This window comes from Cervus canadensis, chromosome 7 (genome assembly GCF_019320065.1).
Source record: "Cervus canadensis isolate Bull #8, Minnesota chromosome 7, ASM1932006v1, whole genome shotgun sequence".
NCBI lineage: Eukaryota > Metazoa > Chordata > Mammalia > Artiodactyla > Cervidae > Cervus > Cervus canadensis.
In genome coordinates this window covers 44,837,459-44,845,855 of record NC_057392.1, presented here as the reverse complement: position 1 = coordinate 44,845,855, position 8,397 = coordinate 44,837,459, and positions in this window count along the sequence as shown.

Sequence of the window (8,397 nt, the reverse complement as noted above, 5' to 3'; positions counted from 1 at the left end):
ACTGCAGATATATTTAAGGCTTCAGTAGGAAATGCAAAGATTATGACTCAATTCCACTTTCTTTGTGCTCCATGCCCTCTCTCTCCTGGATGCTGTTCAATCAGACACCTCTCTAACCCCAGTTAACCAAAAACTTCCAAGATCCCCAGGGCCCCAAAACAGAAGGTACTGGACACTCAAGTGTGGAAAGCTGAGTTTGAATCATGTAAGACTGGGATTCTTAACCTGAAATTTTTGGAGAGGCTCCTGAATGCCTTTGATAATGTTGTATAAGAATGTTTTATAAATGTGCACATTTGCATTTTTCTGAGGAAAAATTTAAAAGCTTCTAGCAAATTCTCAAAATTGTATAGGATCTCAAAAAGTTAAGAACCCTTGTGTTAGAAATAATTACAGAAGTCATCAAATGATTTGAGGAAAAGCAATAGAGCAGTCTCAGATCTTTCCAAGCAGAACTGAGCTCATGTTTCTAAGCTTTAATTTATTATTCAGTTCACAGTCGATTCTTATTTCCTGGCTACAAATCTTAACTGTGTTTTTAGTTTAGATTTTCATATACTTTGCAACTTTGATGGTTTCCTATAAACTGAAACATGGTTAAATATGAACAAATACTTTCACACTTTAGAGGTGAGCCAACTGGAAAAAGTCATTGGTCCAAGGTACTATGGCCTAGACCAAGCTGAGTCATTAACCATGATACTACAGGGACCTACATTTCCCTATTAGGCTTAAAGGACTGAGTCCTGAATAATTTTGAGTCTTGGGCTTCCCTGATGGTCCAGTGGTTAAGACTCTGACTTGCAGTGCAGAGACATCAATTTGATCCCTGATCTGGGAAGATTCCGGGCTTCCCTTGTGGCTCAGCTCTTAAAGAATCCACCAGCAATGTGGGAGACCTGGGTTCAGTCCCTGAGTTGGGAAGATCTCCTGGAGAAGGAAAAGCTACTCACTCCAGTATTGTGGCCTGGAGAATTCCATGGACTGTATAGTCCATGGGGTCACTAAGAGTCAGACACGACTGAGCAACTTTCACTGGGAAGAGTCCACATGCCTCGGGGTAAGTCAGTCCTGGGTTACAACTACTGAAGCCCTTGTACCTAGAGCCTGGGATCCACAAGAGAAGTCACCACAATGAGAAGCCTGTGCACTGCATCTAGAGAGTAGCCCCTGCTCACTGCTTCTAGAGAAAGCCCACGTGCAGCAATGAAGACCCAGCACAGCCAAACATTAAATGAAAAAAATAATAATCCTGAGTTTCAGAACATGCAAATAGCTGTCAGCCCCAATGCAACAAAGGAGTCCAAACACTGGTTGGTTCATTTGTTTACTCAACCATTAAAAAATTCCTACTATGGACTCCCTGGTGGTTCAGTGGCTAAGAATCTGCTTCAGTGCAGGGGACTTGGGTTCAATCCCTGGTCTCAGATTCCACATGCCATGGGCAACTCAGCTTGTACACCACAACTACTAAAGCCTGTGTGCCCTAGAGCCTGTACATCACAACTAGAGAAAGCCTGAGCACAGCGCAGACCCAATACAGCTGTAAATAAATAAAGAAATAAAATTCCCACTCTGCACAAGACATTGTGCTAGGTATTAGGGATGCTACACTGAATAAGATAAGTTTCTTGCTTTTGTAGAAATGAAATTCTACTTGGGAAGACATCAAGTAACTAATCATGTAAAATAGCTCAGTTGGTAAAGAATCCGCCTGCAATGCAGGAGACGTGGGTTCAATCCCTGGGTTGGGAAGATCCTCTGGAGAAGGGAAAGGCTACCCACTCCAGTATTCTGGCCTGGAGAATTCCATGAACTACCATGGGGTCACAAAGAGTCAGACACGACTGAGTGACTTTCACTTTCAGGTGAAAAGTGGTGCTGTAACAGCAAAGTACAGGGGCACACTAATTAGGCTGCAGGAGTGGAGCAGAAGGAAAGACTTTCTCGAGAAACTAACCAGAGACAGAACTCAGAAGACCATGGCTTCAGTTACTTCAGATGATTGAGAAACGGTTTCTGTAGCCTATACCTCTCTGCCAAACTCCAGATTCAAATATCCAGTAGCCTACTTGATATTATTTCTTGTATGATTCCAATGAACTCCCAATCTACATGCCCCCAAATGAGTTCCTAGTTTGTGTTTTTTCATAATAAAATGTTAGGGGGGGAATGAGTTCATAAACTTAGCTCCTAAATGTGGATCTCTCCCACCACTCATCCAGATACAAAACCTAGAAACCAAGGTCAATGTAATAACCTCCCCTTTACCTTACTTCCCAAATTTATCACTAAGTCCTGTTCATTTACTTCCTATGCTTCTCTCGCATCTGTCCTCTTCATCTCCTGTCACACCTCCTTCTGTTCTAGCTACAAATGTATTTCCTCTGAACACTATGGTGGCTTTCCTTAAGTCTGATCATGGTAGGAAACAGAAACACTCTGAACTAAGATTTTAATGATAATTAAAAAGCTTTACAGAGTTGTGGATGAGGAAACCAATGAGGACTACTGAGACACCCAGACACTCCCAAACACTAGCAAAGAGAAGGAAATGTTTTACTGGAGCCTGGAGAGAACGGGAGCCAAGTGGCTCCTCTGAGTTGTAGTCTCAGAGAGCCAAGGCATCAGCTGGAATGTGCTAGGAGGGGAGGAATATTCCAGTCTCTCTCCTCTTTCCCTCCTATCTTCTGCCAGATGATGCCTATTGACTAAACAAAACCTAAAGTGGAAACCCAATTCTGAGTGATGCTATCCTTAAGAGTAAGTCCCCAGGGCATGGAGAAGGGCAGAGAATGGATAGGCAGAAAATGGGGGGATCTATCTATACTGATGATTTCCTTTTCTAAAAACATCCTTTATACTAGGGGCTGGCAATCTTTCTGTAAAGGATAAGGTTATAAATATTTTAGGCTTTGCAGGCTATAGAGTCTATATTGCAATTACTCAATTCCGCAGCTGTAAGACAGAAGCAACCATAAATAATACGTAAATGAGTGTGACAGTGTCCCAACAACATTTATGACACTGAAGTATAACTTTCCTGTAATTTCACATGTCATGAAATATTATTCTTTTGATTTTTAAAAAACAATTTAAAATGTAAAAACTGCTGACAACTGTACAAAAAAAGGTGGCAGATTGGATGTGCCCAGGGGCTATGGATTGTGGATTCTTGCTCTATGCTGCAGTCAGTAATATTTGTTAAACACCATTCATTTCACTCCATTTTACACTTCTACACATTCCTATTGCCCTTAGCACAATCCAAATCCTTAATGTGGCCTATGAGAACTGCATAGTCTGACCCCTATATATATATGTTTATGCCTGCTGTCAGCACTTGAGCCACAGGTCTCTCTTATTTATCATTATACTGTCTCCACAAGTTTAGAATATCTTTCTCTCTCCTCTCTATCTAGTTTATTCTTCAGATCTCAACACACTGTAGCAGCACTTGAAATAGCAGAGCAGGGAAGAGGGAGAATTCTGGAAATACTGTGGAATAGGAATCACCAGGAATCTATCTCCCCACCTAGACAACAGTTACACTTGGAGAATCTGTCTGATGTAATTATTTTGGAACTCTGCTGTCAATTGAAATGTTGAAATTTTTAGGGGGACGGCTAGTATGGTAAATTGTAGCTAATTTCAATTTTAGCTCTTAGTACAGTAGCAGTAACCCATGCTTCACTCCCAGTCCAATTCCAGGCAGCCACACATAGGTTCCAGGAGCAGCTTGCATGTAGCTTGTGGGAGCCAGGATGGGCAAAAAACTCCCCATCCGGCAAATGTTGGGTATCTGTGCTCTGATCATTGATTGTTGCTTCTGATCACAAAGATTCGGACTAAGAGTTGGGTAGCCTTTGTTGTTGTACTTCCCTCCATTGTTGGAAGCCGCTCCCAATCTGGTTGAAGTGACTCACTGGATTTAAAGGACTGGTATCCTTTCTTCCTCCTTTCATTTTTCTCTTTTTCCTATTTTGAGAGTCAGACAGTAAAGACTGGGATATTCAAAAGCAACAGTATACATAGGGAAAATTAGAACATGACCATACATGCCCAGGGAAAAGTGCAGACTCAGAAAAGCACTGAGAAGACCTTACATTCTGCCAGAGGTGGAATTCAATCTGAATTCTGAAATTCATTGGAATCTCAAAGCACTCTGAATAGCCAAAAGAACCTTGAAAGAGAGGAGCAAAGTTGAAAGAGTCACACTTTCTGATTTCAAACTTACTACAAAGCTTCCATCATAAAAACAGTTCAGTGTTGGCATAAAGGCAGATAAATAAAACAATGGACTAGATAGAGAGCCCAGAAATAAACCCTTACATACACGGTCAAATATTTTTGGGGTGCCAGGACCATTCAATGGGAAAAGGACAGTCCTTTCAAAAAATGATACTAGGAAAATTGGATATCCACATTCAAAAGGATGTATTTGGACCCTTATCTAATATCACATATAAGAATTAAATAAAAATGGATCAAAGACCTAGATAAATGTAAGCAAGACTTAAAATATAGAAATGTTAGAAGAAAACACAGGGCAAATCATGACATGGATATGCCAATGATTTCTTGGATGTGACAGCAAAAACAAAGGTAAGGAAAGAAAGGGAAAAATTGGAAATTTCATGAAAATAAAAAAATTTTGTATATCAAGAGACAGTATCAACAGTAAAAAGGTAAATCACAGAATGAGAGAAAATATTTGCAAATCATATATATGACAAGAGATTAATATCTAAAATATGAACAGATCTCCTAAAAATCAACAACAAAAATACAACTCAACTTTTAAAAAGGCAAAGGCCTTGAACAGACACTTCTCCAAAGAAAACATGTGATGGCCAATAAGCATATGAAAAGATGCTCAACAATATTAATCATTCAGTTCAGTTCAGTCACTCAGTCATGTCTGAATCTTTGTGACCCCATGGACTGCAGCATGCCAGGCTTCCCTGTCCACTGCCAACCCCTGGAGCTTGCTCAAACTCATGTCCACTGAGTCAGTGATGCCATCCGACTATCTCATCCTCTGTTGTCCCCTTCTCCTCCCATCTTCAATCTTTCCTAGCATCAGGTTCTTTTCCAATGAGTCAGTTCTTTGTATCAGGTGGCCAAAGTATTGAAATGTCAACTTCAGCATCAGTCCTTCCAATGAATATTCAGAACTAATTTCCTTTAGGATGGACTGGTTTGATCTCCTTGCAGTCCAAAGGACTCTCAAGAGTCTTCTCCAACACCACAGTTCAAAAGCATCAATTCTTTGGTGCTCAGCTTTCATTATAGTCCAACTCTCACATCCATACATGACAACTAGAAAAACAGCTTTGAATAGACAGACCTTTGTTGGTAAAGTGATGTCTCTGCTGCTGTCTATGTTGGTCATAGCTTTTCTTCCAAGGAGCAAGTCACCATGCTGTCACCATGCAAGTCATCATGGCTGCAATCACCATCTGTAGTGATTTTGGAGCTCCCCAAAAATAGTCTCTCACTGTTTTCATTGTTTCCCCATCTATTTGACATGAAGTGATGGGACCGGATGCCATGATCTTAGCTTTTTGAATGCTGAGTTTTAAGCCAACTTTTTCCTCTTTCACCTTCATCAAGAGGCTCTTTAGTTCTTCTTCACTTTCTGCCATAAGGGTGGTGTCATTTGCGTATCTGAGGTTTATTGATATTTCTCCCTGCGATCTTGATTCTAGCTTGTGCTTCATCCAGCCCAGTGTTTCTCATGATGTACTCTGCATATAAGTTAAATAAGCAGGGTGACAATATACAGCCTTGACATACTCCTTTCCCAATTTGGAACCAGTCTGTTGTTCCATGTCCGGTTCTAACTGTTGCTTCTTGACTTGCATTTCTTAGGAGATTTCATAGGAGGCAGGTAAGGTGGTCTGGTATTCCCTCTCTTGAAGAATTTTCCACAGTTTGTTGTGATCCACACAAAGGCTTTGTCATAGTCAATAAAGCAGAAGTACATGTTTTTCTGGAACTCTCTTGCTTTTTCAATGATCCAGCAGATGTTGGCAATTTGATCTCTGGTTCCTCTGCCTTTCTAAATCCAGCTTGAACATCTAGAAGTTCACGGTTCACATACTGTTGAAGTCTGGCGTGGAGAATTTTGAGCATTACTTTGCTAGCGTGTGAGGTGAGTGCAATTGTGCAGTAGTTTGAACATTCTTTGGTATTGCCTTTCTTTGGGATTGGAATGAAAACTGACCTTTTCCAGTCCTGTGGCTACTGCTGAGTTTTCCAAATTTGCTGGCATATTGAGTGCAGCACTTTCACAGCATAATTTTTTAGGACTTTAAATAGCTTAACTGGAATTCTATCACCTCCACTAGCTTTGTTCATAGTGATGCTTCCTAAGGCCCACTTGACTTCCCATTCCAGGATGTCTGGCTCTAGGTGAGTGATCACACCATCGTGATTATCTGGGTCATGAAGATCTTTTTTGTATAGTTCTTCTGAGTATCCTTGTCACCTCTTCTTAATATCTTCTGCTTCTGTTAGGTCCATACCATTTCTGTCCTTTATTGTGCCCATCTTTGCATGAAATGTTCCCTTGGTATCTCTAATTTTCTTGAAGGGATCTCTAGTCTTTCCCATTCTATTGTTTTCCTCTATGTCTTTGCATTGTTCACTGAGGCTTTCTTATCTCTCCTTGATATTCTTTGGAGCCTTGCATTCAAACGATATGTCTTTCCTTTTCTTCTTTGCCTTTACCTTCTCTTCTTTTCTCAGCTACTTATAAGGCCTCCTCCATTAATCATTAGGGAAATTCAAATAAAAATTACAGTGAAATACCACCTCCCACCAATTAGGATGGCCTCGTAGCTCAGTTGCTAAAGAATCTGCCTGCAATGCAGGAGACCCTGGTTCGATCCCTGGGTCAGGAAGATCCCCTGGAGAAGGAAATGGCAACCCACTCCAGTACTCTTGCCTGGAGAATCCCATGGACAGAGGGACCTGGAAGGCTACAATCCATGGGGTCACTAGAGTCAGACACGACTTAGCAACTAAACCACCACCACCACCACCATCAAAAGAAAGAAAATAACAAGTGTTGAGGAGAACGTGGAGAAATTGGAACCCTTGTGCACTGTTGATGGGAATGTAAAATGGTGCAGCCATTGTGGAAAAGAGTATGGTGGTTCGTCAAAAAATTTAAAAATAGAACTATCATATGATCCACTAGTTCTGGGTATATACCCAAAAGAATTGAAATCAGAGTCTGAGAAAGATACTAGTACACCGATGTTTATAGCAACAATATTCATCACAATAACTAAAATTTTGAAGCAACCCAAGAGTCCATCAAGAGATAGATGGATAGATAAATGTGGCATACACCTACAATGGAATATTATTTAGCTTCAAAAAGAAAGGAAATTTTGATACATGCTACAACATTGATAAACCTTGAAGACATGTAAAATATGCCAGTCACAAAAGGGCAATTACCATGTGATCCCACTTATATGAGGTACTTAAGAGTAGTAAAAAACAGAAAGTAGAACAGTGGTTGTCAAGGACTGGAGGATGGGTGAATGGGGATTCATTGTTTGATGGCTATAATATTTTACTTTTACAAGATGAAAAGTTCTGGAGATGTATGGTGATGATGGGTGCACAATATTGCAATTTATTTACAACTACTGAATTGTACATTTAATATTGGTTCAGATGGCAAATTTTATGATTTGTCTATTTTTCCACAATAAAAAATTTTAATTAAAAAAAGCATCAGGAATTATTATCTTAAAAACTTATAAAGAGGTAAAAACCCCAATGAAACAAAAAAAATAGACGGGAGAAGCATAAAATCCCAAAGATTAGGGAAATGACCATCAGGCAGCCATTTTGTAATTGTAGGTTAATAAACAACGTTGATGAGATATTAAAACACTCATGTTTCAGTAATATGTATCCTATTGTATTGTAACTGTAATATATTTGTATGTTATTCACTTGCTCCTTGGCTACCATGGGATTACTGTTGTTGGTTAGTCAGTAAGTCCTGTCCAACATCTTTGCGACCCCATGGACTGTAGCCCATCAGCCTCCTCAGTCCATGGGATTTCCCAGGCGAGAACACCTGAGTAGGTTGCCATTTCCTCCTCCAGGGGATCTTCCTCACTCTCGGATTAAACAGGATTTCCCCTGCATTGCAGGCAGATTCTTTACTGCTGAGCCACCGCGGGGAAGCCCATAGCTTAACCGAGGCTACATTAAACATGCTCAGTCACAGTGCACTGTCCTCACTTTGTGGCTAGCTGGGAACTGAGGCTCCCTAAGATGCCCAGCATCATGAGAGAGTATCTTACCTCACATAACTAGGCTGGGAAAAGATCAAAATCCAAAATTAAAAGTACAGTTTCTACTGAA